The sequence below is a fragment of the Heloderma suspectum genome, chromosome 6 (genome assembly GCF_057233095.1).
Source record: "Heloderma suspectum isolate Gila_16-S chromosome 6, 16-S_ref, whole genome shotgun sequence".
NCBI lineage: Eukaryota > Metazoa > Chordata > Lepidosauria > Squamata > Helodermatidae > Heloderma > Heloderma suspectum.
Window position 1 is genome coordinate 129,140,941 of NC_139463.1, and position 22,811 is coordinate 129,163,751.

At 50.7% G+C, this 22,811-nt stretch overlaps 1 protein-coding gene across 2 annotated transcripts in view; it reads left to right on the plus strand.

Annotated features, from left to right (window-relative positions):
- The window catches only part of LRCH4 (leucine rich repeats and calponin homology domain containing 4), a 67,238-nt gene that overhangs the window by 14,651 nt on the left and 29,776 nt on the right, over window positions 1-22,811 (plus strand). The window lies entirely within an intron of this gene.

The window sequence follows — 22,811 nt, forward strand, 5'->3', positions numbered from 1 at the left end:
ATGATTCATGTGTGAGAGAATTCCCCCAGGACCATTTGGGCCTTCTTGGTGCTACACATAGACACTTCCAGTTGAGTGCCAGCCATCCCTCTGTCAGCGTCAGGGAGAAGTTGTGAGCTACTATTTGGCTTGGCGAGGGACCATCGCAACCAGCTAGGATGAAGTAACGCGATAGCCATGCCCTGCTTTTGCCCCCAAGTGTGTGGGCTTCTGTGTCTGATCTGGCCAGGGCCCTGGGGAAGTGGACAGAACACAACCTGGGGAGCTCCTTGCTTGAAGCCACAGCAAGGCTCTGGTGGGAGCGGGCCAGGAGGTGCTGCTGCCCACTGGGGTTCAGGGGGGGGGGCCAAGGGAAATCTGTCCGGTGGCCCCTTCAGCTGGTGAGCCTTCCTTCTGGTGTGCAGCAGGGGTTGGGTGCAAGGGCCCCATTCCTCCTGCCTGGAGGTGGGTGCTTTGCATTCCACGCTTTTAATGACCCAAAGGCTTCTCCCGTTTTGGCCCTCGGCCACTGGCGAATGCAGGGCAGGGCCTTTGAGAATGCCTGGCGTTTGGAACTTTTCCACTTGGGTACTGTGGCCTCTGAGTTTGTGGCTTCAACGCTTGAAGAACTGCCAAGACCCGCCTCCTCCTCCTCTTGATGCTCTGTCTGCTGTAAGGCCGGTTAGCCGCGCGCGTGCCCGGTGTTCCAAGGATGGCCCGAATGGCCTCCTGTGTCCCACTTGCTCACTCTCTGTGGGCAGGACCATGCAGTTTGCAGGGGTGGGGTTTTGGGCGCTGCCGGAGCAAAGGCATGAGTAAAAGGCTTTGAAAAGGCATCAGCAGCTAAACCAGAAACTGTTATTGAGAAGGTAAACAGGGAAAAAGGGACTGTGGGCTTCTGTTGTAGCCTGTGGAGTTGCAGAGTCCCCTGATGCCACCTCTCCTGGGGCTTGGACACGTTTCCCTCCTCCGCTGCAAGCGACCGTATGCCGGATCAGACTGTCTGCCCGTCTCACCAGGTCTTGTCTACTCTGAGAGGTAGCGGTGGCTCTCCAGGGGCTCAGGCAGAGAGAAGCCTGTCCCATCACCTGAACTCACTTCACCTGCAGCCGCTGTGGGCTGAGCTTGGGGAGGCCTCCTGTGTGCAAGGCATGTGGTCTCCCACTGAGCTGGGACCCCACCCCCGGTCCAGGCAGGATCTTGGCTCAGCTCTCCTGAGAGGAGGGGCTTGCTGCAGCTCCCTCCCTCCTTCTGCTGGAGGTTTTGAATCTCTGCAGTTCTGTCAGCAACTCTTCCATCACCAAGGGCTGTGAAAGGCAGGGCAGAGGCTGAAAGGATCTCTGTGCATTAATACCCATAGTACTCAAGCAAACTCTCCTAGATAAAGCAAAAATATAGCAGAGAAGAGAAGGCATCAGGACATGCAGAACAAAAGTTAGGAAAGGTAGCACCAAGTCCAGGAGGTTGCCGGCATGGTTCATGAGCAGCGTCAAGGGAGCCATTAGAGAAAAGAGAGCTTCCTTCAGAAAATGGAAGTCTCGCCCAAGTGAGGAAAACAAAAGGCAGCACAAGCTTGCACAAAGGCCATGCAAGCAGACAATAAGAGATGCAAAAAAACATTCTGAAGAGCGTATCGCTAGCAACATCACAACCAACAATAAAGAATTATTTAAATATATCAGATGCAGAAAACCAGCAAGGGAGGCAGTTGGATCATTGGATGACGATGGAGTTAAAGGAGTACTGAAGGTGGACAAGGAGACAGCAGAGAAGCTGAACAAATTCTTTTCATCTGTCGTCACTGCAGAAGATATAGGACAGGTGCCTGAACTCATATTTTCAGGAAGGGAGTCTGAGGCAAATAATGGTGACAAAAGGTGACATTCTCAACCATATTGAAAAACTGAAAGCAAATAAATCTCCGGGCCCAGATATTATCTATCCTAGAGTTCTCAAAGAACTCAAATATGACATTGCTGATCTTCTAACCAATATATGTAACATGTCCCTAAGATCAGCCTCTATATCAGGGGACTGGAAGATGGCCAATGTAACACCAATTTTCAAAAAGGGATCCAGGGAGGATCTGGGAAACTACAGGCCGGTTAGCTCAACGTTTGTTCTGGGTAAATTGGTTGAAGGCATTAATTTTATTAAAGATAAAATTAGTAAGCACATAGAAGGACAAGCCCTGCTGAAAAAGGATCAACACGGCTTCTGCAAAGGGATGTCCCAGCTCACTGACCTTTTAGAGTTCTTTGAGAGTGTCAGTAAACATGTAGACAGTGGTGGTCCAGTAGACATTGTTTACCTGGACTTCCGAAAGGCATTTGACAAAGTCCCTCACCAAAGACTCCTGAAAAAACTTAGCAGTCATGGAATAAGAGGACAGATCCTCTTATGGATCAATAACTGGTTAAAGAACAGAAAGCCTACAGTAGAATAAATGATAAATTCTCCCAATGGAGGGAAGTAAATAGTGGGGTCCCACAGGGATCTTTATTGGGACCAGTGGTTTTCAAACTGTTCATCAGGAATTAGGAGTGATCTGGAATTAGGAGTGAGCAGCTAAGTGGCCAAGTTTGCAGATGACACCAAATTCTTTAGAGTGGTTAAAACAAAAAGGGATTGTGAAGAGCTCCAAAAGGATCTCTATGGGCATCTAAATGGCAAATGCTGTTCAATGTAAGCAAGTGTAAAGCGATGCACGTTGGGGGAAAAATCCCAGCTTCAAGTATAGCCTGATGGGATCTGAGCTAGCAGTGACTGACCAGGAAAGAGATGTTGGGGTTGTGGTGGACAGCTTAATGAAGATGTCAGCCCAGTGTGCAGCTGCTGTAAAAATGGCAAACTCCCATGTTAGCTTAATTAGAAAAGGAATTGAGAATAAAACTGCCAACACCATACTGCCCCTATACAAAGCTATGGTGCGACCACACTTGGAACACTGTGTGCGGTTCTGGTCACCACACTTAAAAAAAGGCATTGTAGAGCTAGAAAAAGTACAGAAAAGGGCAACTGAAATGATCAAGGGGCTGGAACAACTCCCCTATGAGAGAAGGTTATAACAGCTGGGATTGTTTAGCTTGGAAAAAAGGAGGGTAAGGGGTGACGTGATAGGTGTACAAAATTATGCCTGGTGTGGAGAATGTGGATAGGGAGACATTTTTCTCCCTCTCTCAAAATTCTAGAACCCAGTGGGGTCCTCCCATGACCCTCCTATGGGTGGGAGATTCAGGACAGACAAAAGGAAGGACTCCTTCACACAGCGCAGAGTTAAACTATGGAATTCGCTTCCACAGGAAGTAGTGATGGCCACCAGTTTGGATGGCTTTAAAAGCGGGGGGTGGACAAATTCCTGGAGGAAAAGGCTGTCAGTGGCTACTAGTCTTGATGGCTATGTGCTACCTATGTACACCAGTTGCTGGGGAACATGGGTGGGAGGGTGCTGTTGCGCTCAGGCCTTGCTTGTCGGTCCCTGGTCGACAGCTTGTTGGCCACTGTGAGAACAGAATGCTGGACTAAATGGACCTTTGGTCTGAGCCAGCAGGGCCCCTTTTCTGTTCTTATGTAAAGGCCATCACCAAGGCGAACTGCTCAAGCATAAGGAGAACAAGGCCCATCTCACATTTGCAAGAACCGTGACCGCGTTCTATTTATTTATGTATTCCATTTATATCCTGCCTTTTTTCCTCCTTAAGGAACCCAAGGCAGTGTACATAATCCTCCTCCTCCATTTTATCCTCACAACAGCAACCTTATGAGGTGGATTTGGGTTGAGAGTCTGTGACCGGCCCAGGGGCATTGCTACATTCCTAAAAGATCCTGGGCACTGCCCCATAACACAAATTTGCACATGCATATATCTATATATCTCCAAGCCTAAGCGGACCTCTAATGTGTGTGTGGTGTGTGCCTGTGGTGTGCTTATGTGTGTGCATAGATTACATACATACATGCATACATAATACGAAGTGTGCACTGACCCCCCACCCCACTTCAACTCAGACCCCAATTCAACGTTTTGGAAAACATCCCGCTTCTGCTTCGGGCCAGTTTGTAGTCAGTCCAGCTCAGCACCAAACCTGGTCAAGATTTGGAAAAATTAGTCTTTTTGCTTCCTGTTGACTACCATGGAAAATTAGAAAAAAAAAACTAACTTTTTTCTCTTGGTCAGAACTGGATGGTAGTTTCAGGCATAGGAGCCCCCAGAAGGGGATTACATCTGCCCAATGTCAGAAAAAATAGGTGCAGGGTTTGTATTTTGATTTTCTTTTAAAGCGAACTGCCAATAACATTGTTATTCCTTGGAAGAACTGGATAAAAATTTCAGGATTCATTGCCCCATCAGAGGAGATCATGCCTGCCAAATTTCAGAATGATAGCCACAAGGGGTTTTGTGCAAGGGTGGCTTTGACATTTTGAGGTCTCCAAAAGAGGATGCATTTCTCTATTTATGTTCCTTGTGGACCATTGTTCTGAAAATTACAGACAGCCTAGAAACCAGAAGTAAGAAACCAGCAAAGTTTCAGAAGGATAAGTGCAGCAATTCATGTGGAAGGGGAGTTCCCCAATTTGGAGGAGGGAGTGATTTGCTTTCCCTTCCCTTCACCCCCTCCCCAATAGTTTTTGGGTAGATTTGTATGAAAATGCACAGGTCGTTAGAAGTGTCCCCAGGCAAGAAACCTGCAAAGTTTCTGAAGGATATACATGCCTGCAAATTCAGGATTACTAGAATTTGTTTACATTTCATCAATGTTAGCAGCAGGGGAACATGGGTAGGAAGGTGCTATTGCACTCATGTCCTGCTTGTGGGTTTCCCGTGGCATCTGGTTGGCCACTGTGTGAACAGAATGCTGGACTAGATGGACCTTGGTCTGATGCAGCATGGCTTTTCTTATGTTCTTAAGTAGAGAATGCCTCTGAGCATATACAGAATGCTTTTCTTTCACCACTGAGCACTTACATTCTCCCCCTGCCAATTCTGTTCCCCTCCATGCAACTATCCCTCCTCATCCTACCATCCTCCAGCAAATCTTCATAAAAACAGATGTTTTGTTTTGTGCAACTCTCCTCTACCTCCTCCTTGTTATGCACAAGCTCTCATTGTATCTTCCTCCCTATAACTTCATTTGTGCCAAGACTTCATCAGGATTCAGCCAATGAGTCTGTTTTCAAAACTGAATGAGTCTGTTTTCAAAACTAGGGCTAAGTTATGGAGAAACTCTGAGCATGTACTTAGTGCCTTTCCCTCACCACTGAAGCTAGAGTTCATGCACCCCACCCCACCCCCAAATGACAAAACATGCATAGGACTGAGCTGGAAAGGTAGTCAATTCATTAGCTGGAACTGGGTAGGCGCTGTATTAAGCCTGCAGTACCGTGTTCACAACTCAGGACTTATTTTTGAGTAAACATGCAGATCATCAAGGTGCAAACCTCCCTGCAAAAGTAACTTGTGCCAGAATCCTATGCACACTTTCCTGAGGGTAAGCCTAATTAAACATAATGGGGCTTCTGAGTAGGCATACATAGGATTGCATAAACGAGCAGTATTTATCTCCCCTCCACTTAAAAAACGAACCTAAAACTCCTTATTTTTTTTAAGGCTTTCTGTTCATAGGAACATAGGAAGCTTCCTTATACTGAGTCAGACCCTGGGTCCATCTAGCCCAGTATTGTTGACACTGACTGACAGCAGCGGCTGTCCAGAGTTTCAGGCAGGATTCTTTCCTAGCCCTACCTGGAGATGCTGGGGATTGAACCCAGGACCTTCTGCATACCAAGCGTGTGCTCTACCACTGAGCTACAGCCCTTCCTATTGCTGGATAATGGCAACTAACAAACAAAACAGCCCCAGATTTGTTTCTTTGCAACCATGTGAACCCACTTTTCTCAAAGGCTTGAGAAGGAGAAAAACCAACCCTCTTGTCTGTTTGTATAAAGTCCAATACAGTTCAGAACATCTCTTGCCCATGAAAGAGAATTCTCTTTAAGAATTCCCCAAGATATGCCCTGGGTGGAATAAAGAAGAGAAAGAAAGAACAGGATAGGTGAGGGAAGAAGAAAAGAAGAATGGTGATTGGAAATGTGCGGGGGTGCAGGGTTGTAGAGGGAATTCCCTAAGCCAAGTGGCTCCTTTCAGAGAGGTAGTACTTCAGAGGAATTTAGGATGCTGTGGAGGGTTTGTAAGGATTGCATGGACTTATGTTAACTTTATGAGGTGAGGTGGCTGAGATCTTTTTCTAGCTTTTAAAAACACACACTCTTGAACGTATTTAAAAGCCTTGGCAGTTCCTCGATGACGCCACATAGTTCTAACCCTCCATTTGGAATAATTCGAGTCCTACAGTTATTTCGGAGAAATTAAAGTGGAGGGGGAGAAAGGAGTTTGTGGAGGCTGATTGGATCCTTTGCTGTACTGAAGCTACTAAACTTCTGCAGAAGCCAAAGATTCCAGTTTGGGGCAGTGAAATCAGATGCTGTGTGAAATACCAGTATTTCACATGGAACTCTTTCTTCCCCTCCATCTCCCTCTTCAAAACTTAATTGCAAGCAAGCTCCCAACAGTGGGCATGTAAGAGCAGAAAAGTAGAGGAAGAGGAGTTTTTTGCACCTCAAAAAAACCCTACACCAGAGATTAGGGTTGTTGTTGTTCAGTCGTGTCCGACTCTTCCTGACCCCATGGACCATAGCACGCCAGGCCTTCCTGTCCTGCGCTCTCTCCCGGAGCGTGCTCAAGTTCATATTCATTGCATCGGTGATGCTATCTAGCCATCGCATCCTCTGCCGTCCCCTTCTCCTTTTGCCTTCAATCTTTCCCAGCATCAGGGTCTTTTCCAGAGAGTTTTCTCTTTGCATTAGGTGGCCAAAATATTTGAGCTTCAGCTTCAGTATCTGTCCTTCCAATGAGCACTCAGGGTTGATTTCCTTTAGGATTGACTGATTTGACCTCCTTGCAGTCCGATCACTGCTTTGTTGTGGCGAAGGGGCTTGCGTAACTCAGTGAAGCCATAAGCTATTCTGTGCAGGGCCACCCAAGATGGACAGGTCATGGCAGAGAGTTCTGACAAAATGTGGTCTACCGGAGAAGGAAATGGCAACCCACTCCAGTATTCTTGCCAAGAAAACCCCATGGAACGTATCACAAGGCTAAAAGATATGATGCCGGAAGATGAGCCCCTCAGGTCGGAAGGTGTCCAATATACTACTGGGGAAGAGCAGAGGGTATTTCCAAGTAGCGCCAGAAAGAATGAAGCGGCTGGGCCAAAGCCGGAAGGACATTCAGCTGTGGATGTGTCTGGCGGTGAAAAGAAAATCCGATGCTGTAAAGAACAATATTGTTTAGGAACCTGGAATGTCAGATCAATGAATCAAGGTAAGCTGGAGGTGGTCAAACATGAGATGGCAAGATGGAACATCGACATCTTGGGAATCAGCGAACTAAAATGGACAGGCATGGGCGAATTTAATTCAGGTGACCATCATATCTACTATTGTGGGCAAGAATCCCTTAGAAGAAATGGAGTAGCACTCATAGTCAACAAAAGGGTGGGAAAAGCAGTACTGGGGTACAATCTCAGAAACGATAGAATGATCTCAGTACGAATCCAAGGCAAACCATTCAACATCACAGTAATTCAAGTCTATGCCCCAACCACTGAGGCCGAAGAAGCTGAGGTTGATCGGTTCTATGAAGACCTACAACACCTTCTAGAACTAACACCAAAAAAAGATGTCCTCTTCATCATAGGGGATTGGAATGCTAAAGTAGGAAGTCAAGAAATCACCGGGATAACAGGCAGGCATGGCCTTGGTGTACAAAATGAAGCAGGACAAAAGCTAATAGAGTTTTGCCAAGGGAACACGCTGATCATAGCAAACACTCTTTTCCAACAGCACAAGAGACGACTCTACACATGGACATCACCAGATGGTCAATATCAAAATCAGATTGATTATGTCCTTTGCAGCCAAAGATGGAGAAACTCCATACAGTCAGTCAAAACAAGACCTGGAGCTGACTGTGGCTCAGATCATGAGCTGCTTCTTGCAAAATTTCGGCTTAAATTGAAGAGATTAGGGTTAGTGACCTCATAATGGTCAGCTTAAACACCTTCTGACTAAGATCTCTAATCTCCTGTGTGGCCTGACAGTTTTTACTTTTTGTTTTGGTCTTTGAGAAAAGGGAACTTTATGCATGGCTAGCACAAAAGCCACTGGACCTAACTGTCTGAAATTTGGCAGGTTCAGTCAACTCCAGAGAGGCTGCCAGGTCCCCAAATTCCATGCACCTACAGTCAGGGCCAGAAATATTGGAACAAGGATAACTGTTTTGGCAGTTGGCCTCTGTATACCACCACATTGAAGTTGAAAGGAAGCACACCCAGATGGGAGCGAAGTCAGGACTTTCAGCTGTAATTCAAGGGGTGTGACAAAAGTGGGGCGCTAACCATTCAGGAAGTACAGCCAGTGGCATACACCCCTCCCCCATCATTGGTGGCTCGTAAGTAATGGAACAAATGGCTGGTGAGCAGCTGCGTGGCCAGGTGTGGCCTGTTTCCTGGGTACCCCATGACCAATCAAGCAGAGAAAAGGCCTGGAGGTGGCTCTGAGTGTTACATTTGCATTTGGTAGCTGTTCACTGGAACTCCCAACATGAGGTCCAAAGAGGTGTCCATGCGAGTGAAGGAGGCCATCATTAGGCTGAGGAAACAAAATAAACCCATCAGAGAGATAGCAAAAACAGTGGGAGTGGCCAACACCACAGTTTGGAACATCCTGAAAAAGAAGGAATTAACTGGCAAGCTCAGCAACAGCAAAAGGCCTGGCAGACCACGGAAGGCAACTAAAGTGGATGACCGCAGAATTCTGCTCATGGTGAAGAGGAACCCGTTCACAACATCTAGCCAGGTCAAGAACGCTCTTGCGGAGCTAGGCATGCCATTGTCAACATCTACAGTCAAGAGGCTTTATGAATGTAAATACAGAGGCTTCACAACAAGGTGCAAACCACTGGTAACGCTCAAGAACAGACAGGCCAGATTAGCCTTTGCCAGCAAACACCTAAAAAAGCCTGCCCAGTTCTGGAATAAGATTCTTTGGACTGATGAGACCAAGATTAACTTGTACCAGAATGATGGGAAGAAAAGTATGGAGAAGGAAAGGAACAGCTGATGATCCAAAGCATACCACAGCATCTGTCAAACATGGTGGAGGCAGTGCTATGGCATGGGCATGTATGGCTGCCAGTGGAACCGGGTCACTGGTGTTTATTGATGACCTGACTGCTGATAAAAGCAGCAGGATGAATTCTGAAGTGTATAGGGCTATACTTCGTGCTCAGGTTCAGCTGAATGCTGCCAAACTGATAGGATGCCACTTCATATTGCAGATGGATATGACCGAAAACATACAGCAAAAGCTACCCAAGAGTTTCCCCAGGCAAAGAAGTGGGATGTTCTTCAATGGCCAAGTCAGTCACCTGATCTCAACCCAACAGAGCATGCTTTTCACTTTCTGAAGACAAGACTGAAGGCAGAAAGACCCACAAACAAGCAGCAGCTGAAGGCAGCTGCAGTAAAGGCGTGGCAAAGCATCTCGAGGGAGGAAACGCAGCCTTTGGTCATGTCCATGGGTTCCAGACTTCAGGCAGTCATTGACTGCAAAGGATTTTCATCCCAGTATTAAAGGCGATCCTTAAGTTTGAAATGATGTTGGTTTGTTCCATTACTTATGAGCCACCAACGATGGTGTGTGTGTGTGTATGCCACTGGCTGTGCTTCCTGAATGGTTAGCGCCCCACTTTTGTCAAACCCCTTGAATTACGGCTGAAAGTCCTGACTTCGCTCCCATCTGGGTGTGTTCCCTTTCAACTTCAATGTGGTGGTGTACAGAGGCCAACTGCCAAAACAGTTATTCTTGTTCCAATATTTCTGGCCCTGACTATATGTGGAAGCACAAAAAAATTATAGCTCTTTACTTTGACAGATTTTCTTGAAAAAAGCCAATTTTACCTGTGGCTAGCACAAAGGTTGCTTGACCTCACTGTCTGAACTTTGGCAGGCTCAGTCAGCTCCATGGGGGCAGCCAGGTCCCCAAATTCCATGTACTTATGTGGAAGAACAAAAAAATTATAGCTCTTTACTTTGACAGATTTTCTTGAAAAAGCAAATTTTACCTGTGACTAGCACAAAACGCACTGGACCTAACTGCCTGAAATTTGGCAGGTTCAGTCAGCTCCATAGGGGCTACCAGGTCTCCAAACCTCATGTATTTATCTTACAAACTAAAAGGTTATGGCTGTTTCTATTTTCCAGTGCAAGTCAATGTAATAAAATGTAATAAAATCACAATTGGGACAGCTTAAAAGATCCGGGGCACAGCTCAAAAAAGATCCAGGGCCTGTGCCCAGGTGGGCCTTCTGCTAATGACACCCCTGGACTGGCCCAAAGTCACCCAGTGAGCTTCCATGATCAAATGAGGACTAGAACCTGGATCTCCCGACTCTCAGTCCAACACTCCAGCCACTGCTCCACACTGGTTCTCACTGTCTAGTGTTGTTTATAGAGATGGTATGGAAGGTGGCTTGCTCTGCCCAGCCTAGTGTCTTCTGTCCACCGCAGGCGGCGGAGCCTCCCCCTCCCCCGTGTGGCTTCTCAGGATGTGACCTTCATGCCAAAAGCAGGGGATGTCGTCATCCAGGTATCATGATTTTCTCTGGTTTTAAACCCGGGATCTCATGCCAGGTCTCACTTATCTGAGAAGTGCTCGTCTCCGTATGTCCTGGCATGTGGGAAGTGCTGAAGGGGAGCAAAGTTCTGGATTATACACTTGGAATAAATAGGATATAAATGTGCTTTGTTGACATATGTGAGCTTTCAGATTTTGAATTTCTGTTCCAATTCTGTTTCCACGGCCTTGGGAAGGAATGGCCAGGGGCTGAAGGAATGGAGCAGAATCAAGAGGGGGGGTGGGACAAGCGGCGGCAAGGGTGATGTGATGCTTTCCTCTGGCCACGTGCAGCGGTGCTTGAGCAGAGTATGTTGGAAGAGACTGCCTAGGTATGCTCAGATTCAACGGGCTTCTTCACAGGGCGCTTTTAGACGTTTGTGGGCCCTTTAGAAGAGGTTATGAACCTCTGGGGCATCTTTGCTCTTTGGCCTTCTGCTTGTAGAGAGGAGGGGGAGGATTCTGGGTGGTGGGGGTGCCCTGAGCCAGAGTTCCCACTGTGTGCCTTTGAGTTCTGCCCCCACATTGCCTGGCCTGTGAGCCGCACAGCCTCTTCCTCTGCTGTTCGCAGGACTCTGGGGGCCCAGTCTTGGGCTCCTCACCCCTTGAGACACCCTGCACAGACACGTCTTTGCAGCGAAAGCCAGGCACCAGAGGCAGGGGCATGAGATGGGCCCCTGGGACTGCAGGGTGGGGGGCTGGCCTGGCTAGCCTCACAACCTCATCAGCAGTGCTTTGGAGTGGCTCCTGTTGGGTAATTGCCAGCCAGCCCCCGGTGCATGAGGAATTTCATGCCAGCTGCCACTTCAGAGATGCAGCTGTCAGGTAGGACCCCGTTTCTCAGTTTGATAGGATTTGGCTGGGGGGGGTATAATAGTGTGTGTAAAGGGAGAGAACGTGAGAACAATTGTTGGAAAGGCACAATCACTCTCCAGTTGCCCAAGGACCCCCTTGGCTGTCTTTTGACAAATTGCTGTGCTCAGCCCAGGGACACACAGCAGCCCACTGGGCTGAGAAGCTTTTTGAATAGCCTCCCCACCAGGAAAGAAGGGATATGCCAGCCATTTCTTTATGATTCTTGCTCCTTCCATATCAGTGGAGAGTTTGCTTTTACAGAGTCCAGCATCAAGAGGGACTTTCAGCTCTCTCTTGGGCTCTGATCCCAGCGCAGATAGGGGCTGGGCTGTGGAGGCCCCAGCATGACAGGCAGGCCCAGGCCTCAGCCTCCTCGTGTGTGTTGCAGTGAAGCTGCCTCCTCGGCATTCGGCTAGGGCAAAGGTCCTCCTGCCAGATTCAGTCCTCGGGTAACCTTCCACTGGTACTCCTGTCCCTGTGCCTGGGGTCCTGCCCCCCGGGCTGTTTTCTCTTGGGGCAGGTGGGGGCAGGAATGTGCCTGGGCAGGCGCTTTCCTGTTGATTTGGGGCTGTTTGCTTTGCTTATGCTCCCCTGAAGCCAAAGCAGAGAGAACAAATTTGATCAAATGCTGATCACATTTGCAGATGACTCAAAATTGGGCGGGATAGCTAATACTTTGGAAGACAGAAACAAAATTCAAAGTGATCTTGATAGACAGAAGCACTGGGCAGAAAACAACAGAATGCAGTTTAATAGGGATAAATGTCAAGTCTGCACCTAGGAAAAAGAAACCAAATGCACAGTGACCAGATGGGCGATACTTGGCTCAACAACACTACAAGCAAGAAGGATCTTGGAATTGTTGTTGATCACAAGCTGAATGTGAGCTGACAATGTGATGTGGCTGCAAAAAAGGCAACTGCTATTTTGGACTGCATTAATAAAAGCATAGCTTCCAAGTCCTGGGAAGTACTAGTTCCCCTCTACTCAGCACTGGTTAGGCCTCATCTGGAGTACTGTGTCCTGTTCTGGGCACCACACTTTAAGAAGGATGCAGACAAACTGGAGAGGGTTCAGAGGAGGGCAACAAAGATGATCAGGGGACTGGACACAAAGCCCTGTGAGGAGAGACTGAAAGAACTGGGCATGTTTAGCCTTGAGAAGAGAAGACTGAGGGGAGATAGGGTAGTGCTCTTCAAGGACTTGAAAGGTTGTCACAGGGAAGAAGGCCAGGATCTCTTCTCGATCATCCCAGAGTGCAGGACACGGAATCATGGGCTCAAGTGACAGGAAGCCAGATTCCGGCTGAACATCAGGAAAAACTTCCTGACTGTCAGAGCAATACAACAATGAAACCAGTTACCTAGGGTGGCGGTGGGCTCTCCCACACTGGAGGCGTTCAAGACGATGCTGGACAGCCACCTGCCAGGGATGCTCTGACTTGGATTCCTGCATTGAGCAGGGGGCTGGACTTGATGGTCTTGTAGGCCCCTTCCAACCTTACTGTTCTATGATTTTATAGAGGGAGGTGGTAGAGCGTGCGGGTGAGAGAAGGCTGGAAGGGGAGCAGGCAGGAAGCCACTGGCACGTGTGTGGCTGGCATCCCGTCCCTGAGCAGAGCAGCTGCCCAGAAGGTCATGGCCCCTCGGTGCATTTAGTTAGAATAGTTCTTGAAGCGGTTTACACAATAAACTCCAGTTTCATCCTCGCTCTTCCTTGAGGCTTGAAGGCTTCACGGGCAGACAGTAGCAGCAGCAGCAGCAGCTGCTCCTCGTGCCCTTGTCCAGCTGGCAGCTGAGCATCCATGCGCAGCGTGAGCTCCGGGGCCTCTCCCCTGCTCCTCCAGGGCTGGCCATCTCTGTGTCCCCGCCCATGCTGTCCTCTGCTGCTGCTGGAGACACCCTTGAATGCTGCCCAGCTGCTGGGCTTGTGTTCTGTGCTTAGGCCCCTGAGCACAGATGGAGGAAGACCTGGCTGTGGGCTCCTCTGTGGCTATTTGCATGTGGGGTTTGCTGACAGCAGTGACCGAGAGGACAGAAGTTCCCTGGCTGGGGGAGAGCTTCTTCCTGGCCCCCGTCTCTCCCATCCACCCACCGCCACCGTGCCCTAAGAGTATAAATGGGCATCCCTCCTGGCTGGGTCAGTTCCGCCATTCCCTCTGGAGCCGAGCACGCTTCTGGCTCCCACCAAACGTTTCCACCTGTGTCTGCTGACAGCAAGAATGTCCAGCCAGCAATTACTTCTTCAAAAACCCCTTTTATCCAAGAAAGGAAACATCTGGAGTTTTTAACATTCTTGTTTTTAGCCAGGGGTCTGAACTTCCCCCAGTCTGCTTGCTGGTAGTTTGTGCTCTCCTCATCCTCTCCCTTCTCCTGTGATCTAGATTCTAGGGGGCTGGGGGTATGGGGGGAGGGGAAGAGGCAGCTGGCTGTGCTGAATATGGACAGTCAGGGCCAGCTGCAAAATGCCGTGCGTGGCTGGGAAGGATCAGCTTGCAGGGCAACCTCTCTCTGAGCCCAAGTGTAGGATCTTGTGGAGGAACGGGGAGCCAAGTGCAATGTAGGTTCCCCGCCTTGCTTTGGGGTGTATCTGTGTGTTTGGGGGGGGGGGAACAGTTATGCACAGGATGGCAAGAATAAGCAAGTGACAAAGGTAGGAAGAGAGGAAGTTGCCCTATAGCCCAGTATTATTGACCCTGATTGGCGGCAGCAGCTCTCCAGGAGTTTCAGGCAGGAGATATTTTTCTGCCCTACCTGGAAATGCTGTTGGGAATCGAACCTTCTTCTTGCAAAGCAGGGGCTCCACCACTGATCCACCCCCCCCACCCCCCCGCAGATGTTGACCTCCGGGGAATACTCTCTCTTCTCTAGTATCCTGTAGCATCCTGGCTGGCTGAGTGTCACCAGTGGGTCCTCCCTGCCGCTCCTTCCATCCCTCCTCTGGCCCTGGCTCCAGTGCCTTCATCTGCTCCTTGTGAACCTGCCCCCTCCTCTCCACGGCTGGATTGCCTGTCGAGGGTTTCATGGGATGCTTAGACAGAATCCCAGTCGCAACTCATTCGATGCAGTCCAGGGGGAGTCCTGAGTGCCTGGATTGCTGGTGCCCAGTAGATGGGGGAGAGTTGTGAGTCAGAGTATGACCTGTGTGTGGCTGGGGGCCTCCTTGAGCAGCCAGCCAGGCAGGGAGGCGGCAGAGAGGAGCACGAAACGCAGTGGTGGGGCAGATTTAATCAAAGAAAAAGGTCCATGTCTCTTAGGATGGCTTCAGGCGAGGCTTTTATGGCCCATTCACAGAATGTTACGGGGTGTGTGTGTCCACATGACATTGTCTCTCACTTGTGGAAGTGATGGGAAACCTCCCATGTTTTCCCACCCCCTTCTTCTGTCTGTTCTCTCCTCGCAGATAATCTGTTAAGAAACAAAAGACGGAATAGCTGCACGGTGCCTTCTCTCTGGTGGCAGTAGGAGCCCTCCTGCTGTCGAAGCACCCTTGCTTGGGCCACCTCTTCCCGAAGGCATGGTGAAGCCCTGCTGCCTGCCTCTCTGCTCTGCCCCAGCAGAACCCCTTCTCTGGCAGTCCTCTGTGCTGAAAAGGCAGCCACGTAGTTCAGGCACCAGACACGGAGGGAGGGAGGGAGCGGAGGACAGGAGGGCCTGGCGTGCTGTGGTCCATGGGGTCACAAAGAGTCGGACACAACTGAACGACTGGACAACAACAAAGCATCCCCCTGCCCCCAAGCATCTCTCAAGCAAGAGTGGAAGGAAGGAAGCTCATGAGGAGAGGCCTGGTGGGAAGCCCTCAAAGGGGCAGGCTTTCCTCCTTCCTGGCTGCCTCAGACAGAAACCTCTTTCTGAAACTCCTTTGTTCTCATAATTGTTTGGGCCTGCCCAGAGGCAGTAGCAGCATACCTCAGAGCGTCCCTATCCCTCCATCACCTCTCCCTGCTGGATCCCTCCCAGCTGGGGCAGGAGAGCAGGAGGTTTTATGCATTTAGTAAGAGCATTTGCTTTCCAGCCACAGCATGGAAGTTCTCCAGTGCTGCCTCACCTAGCTGCACAGTGGCGGCCATGGCTGTGGGTGGGCAGGGAGCTCTCCCTCCTCCATGGAGCCGCCAGAATGGGTATAGAATCATAGAATAGTAGGGCTGGAAGGGGCCTACAAGGCCATCAAGTCCAACCCCCTGCTCAATGCAGGAATCCAAGTCAGAGCATCCCAGACAGATGGCTGTCCAGCCTCGTCTTGAACGCCTCCAGTGTGGGAGAGTAGTGGGGTAGGGAGAGTGGGTAGTGGGGGTTGGGGCGGGGATGCTGCTGCAGACGCTGGCTGGCCTTCCTTGGGGTGGGCAGGATCCTTTTCCATAAAACACTGTTGCCAGGAGTGCCATCGGTATGCATTTGTTGCCACTGAAGGAAACAGGGACAATAGAAAAAGAGAGGACGCACCAGTCACCAGGGAAAAAGTGACTTCACCTCCAGGGTGGGGGCTCTGTTCTGAACACCGCATGTGCAGCAACACCCCAATGAAAGCAGAGCCTACAAATGTAAAGGGTGTGGGCTGTATCTTTATCAGTTATGTATAATTGAATGTTTAATGTGCCAAAACCTTTTGACCAGACTAGCTAGAGCCGGGCTGCACAATCCTTTCGACTCCAAGGGTCAGACGTGGTGTCGGTGGAGGGACTGGGGGCCACACACGTGCACAAACGCATGTTTGCAAGTACAGGCAAATGCGCGCACTCTCTCTCTTCTGCCCCCCCATACATACACAAACACGTGTGCACATTCTTCTTCCTCCGCGCACACTTCCCCTCAAACCTAAAACAGCCCTCTGCGTGTTGGTTGCTAGAGTGTTGTCAGCGGCAGCAAATTAGGTGGCACTTTGGGCTGTGGGGATCGTGGGGAGCCCCAAATAGCACTGGGGAGGGGGCACATGTGACCTGTAGGTTGTGCACCCCTGAGCGAGATCCTCTGAAGGCCTCCTGCAGGGCCATGGGGCCCATTGAGCCCTGCCAGCAGCCCTGCGTCTGCCTGCGCCGCCCTCCCTGCCTCCTTGGCACCTTATCTTCTGCTTCTCCTGGTGGCTTTCTGTGTGGCCAGGCCTGGGACTTCAGTAGCCAGGAGCAGTGAGGCAAGGGGTTGCTGTGGTCCCTCCTGACCCCTTGAGTAGTGTGAGCACTCTGCAGCCTGGAACAGCCCTTTTCTGTGGAACGGCAGGCACCGGTCAGCTCTCCGTCGGCACCGCCTGTCACTGTTGTAGTACTCTGCATGCCCGGATAGCAAGAAGGCGACCCTTTATCTGCAGAAGGCAAGAGTGCCTGCCTCTCCCCGACACTGCTCTCCAGGATTTGCTGATCTGCCTAGGAGTTGCTTACTGAGCAAATGAGGTGGACTCTTGTTTCTAACACGGAGGCATTTCCAGTCTGGCGCCAGGGAAAGTGTCCCCACAGGTGGCAAGGAGAGGACTCCCATGGAGGAGTTGTTCGTCATTTTAAAAAGCGATGTGGCTGTTACTGTCTTTTTCCTCACCAGCATGGGGACATCTAACCTTTGGGGTTGAATTTGCTTTCAGGCAAAGCTGGGAAATGTCATTAATGAGGCATTTATAGCATCATCGCCCTGCCTCATCCACGGAATTTTATGAGTGGGGCGGGGCAGGGAACAACATCTCCCACTCATAACCCCCCTGTATTTTCCCATCTCTTCGTTCTTTTCCCTTGCCACAGAAAATCCGCTTAGGAAAAAAAGGCGAACCTGCTGCGTGAGATCTTTTGCTAGGTAGCTCCGGGAGCCGCCCTTCCCCGGAAGCACCCACAGCAGACGACTGCGACAATCCCTGCCTGTGCTTAGGTGGCTCCCGGTGCATGGCGCCACTAGCTCTGTGAAGCCATCCGCTGAGGCTGCATGTGGCCAGGGGAGGCCTTGGCCATCCGGTGTTCTCTCCTTAGCCCAGCCATTTCCCTTCCTCTTGCTAAGCCCCTTTGCGTGTGATGGAGAGCAGCAGGGATCATAAAGGACCAGCCTAAAATACTTTGTAATGCAATTCCCACCCACCCCCATCCGCACTTATACATGCACACATTTTGCCATTTGTTTTAGCCCAGGAATTCCATGCCGGTGGCTGAGTGAGTGGGCTGGGTTCCCCTCCACCAGTTCACGTGGTCTGAGCCCTGGAGGAAGAGGAGCCCCTTCCTCCACGACCTGCAAGGAAACCAAGCCGTCCGTCCGAGGAGCGACGGAGCACGCCGTCCCTCCTCTCCCTGTCTGCTTGATATAAGGCAGATTGGAAACCAACAAATCCCCGGTCCCAGGCAGTATCCATCCAAGAGTTCTTAAGGAATTGAAATGTCAAACTGCTGATCTTCTAACAAAGCTATGCAACATATTCCGAAGGCTGGCCTCTGAGCCAGAGGACTGAAAAGTGGCCAATGTAACGCTCGTTTTTAAAAAGGGATCTGGGGGAATTCAGGAAAATACAGGACAGTTAGCTCAATGGCTGATCTGGGAAAGAAGAATCATCGTGGCTTCTGCAAAGGCAAGTCCTGTCTCCCTGACCTTTTAGAGTTCTTTGAGAGTGTCAGTAAGCATGTGGATAGCAGTGATTCGGTACTTTACTTGAACTGGCTTTTGATAAAGTCCCTCATCAAAAACTCCTGAGCAGTCATAGTGTAAGATGAGAGGTCCTCTTATGGATTGGTTAAAGAACAGAAAGCAGAGAGTACGAACAAATGGTAAATTCTCCCAGTGGAGGGAAGTAAACAGTGGGGCCCCACAGAGATCTGTATTGGGACCAATGCTTTTCAACCTGTTCATAAATGATCTGGAATTAGGAGTGAGCAGTGAAATGGCCAAGTTTGCCAATGACACCCGATTGTTTAGGGTGGTTAAAACAAAAAGGGATTGTGAGGAGCTCCAAAAGGATCTCTCCAAACTGGGAGAATGGGCAGCCAAATGGCAAATGTCGTTCAATGTAAGCAAGTGTAAAGTGATGCACATTCCAGATATCGTGTTGGGCTTGTGGCGCACAGCTCAATGAAGATCCCTCGCGCGACTCCCACTGCCTGGGTTCGGATGACCTGACAAGCTGAGGCTTGAATATTCATTATGGCCATCCATCTGTGCCACAGCCCTCCTTGGCTTAAATAAGCTGTGGTAGCTTATTTGATTGTGTGAACCAGCCCAGTGTGTGGCTGCTCTGAAAAAAGGCAAATTCCATGTTAGGCATAATTAGGAAAGGAATCGAAAATAAAACTGCCAAGATCATGCTGCTCTTATACAAATCCATAGTGCCATCACACTTGGAATACTATGTACAGTTCTTCTCACTGCACCTAAAAAGGATATTGTAGAGCTGGAAAAGGTGCAGAAAAGGGCAGTTAAAATGATCCAAAGGCTGGAGCAATTCCCCTATGAGGAAAGGTTACAACGCTCAGGAAGTACTTTGTGCAGCACATAGTTAAACTATGGAATGTGGTACCACAAGATGCAGTGATGTCACCAACTTGAATGGCTGTAAAGGGGGATTAGACCAGTTCATGGAGGGTGGCCCTTGGCCTCGTGTCCTGCGTTTGGGCTCCCCTGGAGGCATCTGGCTGGCCACTGTGGGTCAGAATGCTGGAAGAGATGGGTCTTTGGTCTGGTCCAGCATGGCTCTTGTTGCTGAGGCTTTTCTTTTTAAGTAGCTGCAGGGAAATGCAGGCTGAGGAGGGCTTCCTTCCTCTGCAGCAAGCTTGGGAATGCCTGCTACTTCCTCTGAGCCTGCTAGGAAAACATCTCTTGCAGGCGCGTACCTTCTGTGGGCGTATTTGCAAGGCTGGCTGAAGCCCTGCCAGCCTGTTTTGGTTTGGGTGTGGTGTGCTTGTCAGTGCTGATGACTGCGATGGGCTGCTCCGGGTGGGATCGGTGCTCTTGCTTGCCCGGAAGGCTGTACTTCCGTGCCTGCCCGCTGCTGGCAGGCGTGGCACGCCCAGCCCTTCTCCCCAGCTCGCGGGCGGGGATCACCTGCGCAACTGCCCTGCGCTGTAGAGTGCTCTGGGGATCCCTGCAGTGCTCTGCAGATCCCCCACGGCCACTCTGTGCCACGTTGTACTTCTGAGGTGCCCCAGGAGTGCCTTGGAAGTGCAGCACGACACAGACCAGCCACAGGACCCATACTGAGTTCGTGGGTGGCAGGGGGGTTATCCCTGACCTGGGACCTGAGCACTTCCTGAGGCTGGATGCAGCGCTGGAGACAGGACCCTCCCTTCTGCTGCCCTCTGTTGGGGAAGGGCAAGGCTCCGGCAACCACAAATGTTGGTCTGTCCACCAGGGCCAGCCAGATTTCATGGACATCTGCCTGAGCTCGATGCCTAGACTCCTAAACGTCATGGTAGCACTGACCATTTTGGCAGCACTCCCTGTGTCTCTCCATAATTGCCACTTGGGGCTGGGGGCTAAACATTTTTGATGCTGCCGCTTCAGTGTGCGTGAGAATTTTCCCAGCCTTGTTCCTGTGAGCTGCTGCCTGAAAAGCAAAGGAGCCTGCTGTCTCGGGAGGCATGCCTTGTCTCTTAAGATCCAGAGTCCTAAACTGTAACAAAAGAGTGCACAAGGGTTGGTGGGGCAGAGAGCGTCCCAGAAGCAGCTCGAGAGAAGTGGTATTGCTGGCTCTGGGGCACTGGTGGCCTCGTTGCAAACTCTTGTTCTTCTGCGGATGTCCAGACACGAGTAACGTGGCCTTGGGGAAGGAGGGGGCAACTGGTTTGGGGGGGCAGGACGCAATCTGTGGGCATTGTCTGGCTTGCTTTTCATCACAACTGGCAAAGAACGGCTGTCATCTCGCTGTGGTCTTCTCCCCTCGGGTGGTGACAGCATCTTGCTGGCTCCTGCCTGGCCCACCACACTGGGCCACGTGTCCATCAGCCTCCCCGGAGCACAAATGCACTTCTGAGTAGCCTCGTGCCATCCCCTTTGAATCATGTGGCTGACAAAACGCTTAGCCAGCCCAGCAGGCTTGGCACACACACAGTGGCTTCTGTGTCCAGGTGGAGCACGTGGGCCGGCCTGCCTGTCGCTGGTGTTAACTTGGGGATGGTGGGGCTGGCTCTGTTCCACCATCTGCCAGGCCACTGTCATTCTCCCCCGACCCCCGGCCCTTGGGGCATTCTTCAGTTGCTGGATGTGGAGATGGGGAGTATACAGATATCCTGGCTGGAATGCTTGGTGACTTAGGGGGCGTCTGGCTGCAAGCGGGACTCCAGAGCACGGTGCCATCGTCTGGCAGGATCCAGCACCTTCCTCCTCCACTTTCCAACTTTGCTGCTCTCTCGCTGCGGCCAGCTGATGAGGTGGGGGGCTTGCACCAAGAGGGGCTTCTGCTCGCCCTCTTTCATCTGTCATCCACCTGCCCCCAATTGCATTCCAGCATCTGCAGGGCCAGCTGGCTCCTGCTCAGATCAAAGGGGCATTGACTGGCATAGCATTGTGAGGGAGTGGGGGGTGGTTGATGTCGGGAAGGCCGGCTTCCCTGCTCGCATCCTGTTGCATACTCACTGGCTGCAGCTCTGTGGCTTGCCCTGCCCACGTCCAGGCCCTGCCCTCTCCCTTCCCACAGCACCAAAAGATGCCTGGCTGCTGTGGCGTCTCCAGAAGGAGGCAGCTCTGGGGTTGCTGGGGCAGTCCCTTCCTCATCTGCCCCAGAGTGAGTTGGGAGGGTCTTCCCCATATCCAGCCTGGATCTCCAACCTTCTGCTTTAAGCCTGTCGCCGTGTCCTTGGTAGCTTGTTGGGGTGAGCAGGTTTCTTCATCTTTTAGATGGGTTGGGATTGATCCCCCTCCTGCCCATTTATTTATTTATTGCATTTATATCCTGCCTTTTTTCCTCCAAGGAACTCAAGGCAGCATACATGATCCTCCTCCTTCCTCCCTTTTTATCCTCACAACAACAACTCTGTGAGGTGGGTTGGGCTGAGAGTCTGTGACTGGCCCAAAGTCACCCAGTGAGCTTCCATGGCCGAGTGGGGACTAGAACCCGGATCTCCCGACTCCCAGTCCAGCCCATCCCCGAATATTCCCCTGGCCAAAGGATTCCCAGTTCCGTCAGGCATTTCCCTCTGTTCTGAGAGTTGCTGCCCTCCCCTTCCAGGGCACTCCCCACATGGCTGTCCCACACCTTGTTGCTTAGGAGCACAGCGGGCCTTGAGCGTAATGAAAGTCTCTGGTTTTGGATTGGCCTGTCCTGAGGTTTCCCCCTGGGGCTGGCTTAGAGAAAGCGCATTTGAAACTTGCATATTCCCCCTTCTTTCAAAAACTAAAATGCTTCAAGGAGCAAACCCCTGGATTGAGGGAGCCAAAAGTTCTGCTGACTTGGAAGTCCTTCAGGCTGAGATTTTTGCACTTGCAAAGGGAGCATTTGAAAAACCTTTGAGCTGAAAAGCACAGCCCAGCAGAGTAGGGCTTGCCGCTCCTCCTCAGACATACAAGTCTTCCAGAATACTTGGAAGTGCTTGGGGCTCTGCTTCTAAGTTTAGTCCCCTCTTCTTCCGAACGTCATTCAAGCAGACACAGTAAAGAAGTGAGGGCTGCCTTCCTGAGCTTGTCTCGGTTCTCCCTCCCTCCCTGAAGATCCCGAGAGGGAGGAGGAGGAAGATTGCAAATGCATACCTGGGCGTTGGCTCTTGTTCTCCTGGTGCTCCAAGGTGGCCATAGATTCTTTTGCGTGGATGTGAAACTGTCCCCTGAGCTCATGCATGCCTTGCCCTTCGCTCCCAGGAAGAGGGGTTTTGCGGACAGGGGGAGGTGATGGAATGGCTTAGCCAGGACTTCCTGTATCATGTAGATGGCTGCCTGTTTGCTTTGTCTCTACTCAGAGAGCCAGTCTCTGTGGCTGGAGATTGACAGATTGGACCCACAGGGGTGCTGTCCTGCCCAGGCTCCTTGAAATGCTGTCCCCTTGCTCATCTCCTGTTCCTTTCAGTGGGGATAGCACAGGAGAATTCCCCACTGGGTTGTGCCCCCATGGTAGGCAGTATGGGGAAGGGCAAGAAACTGGCTTGGTCTTGCCCTGAGTGTTCATTCACACGGCAAATTGAACCTGTGAAAAATTACCCCATCCTGAAATGTGCCAGGAAAGAACCCCATCCTGGTACATGGTGACTTGCGCTGTGTAAAGATTTCTTCTGAAGGCTCCCAGAAGTGTGAAACAGGAAGCTTGCACTTTCTGGAACAAGGGCACAGAGCCTGCAGGGAACATGCTCCCCAGGTCCCACCCTC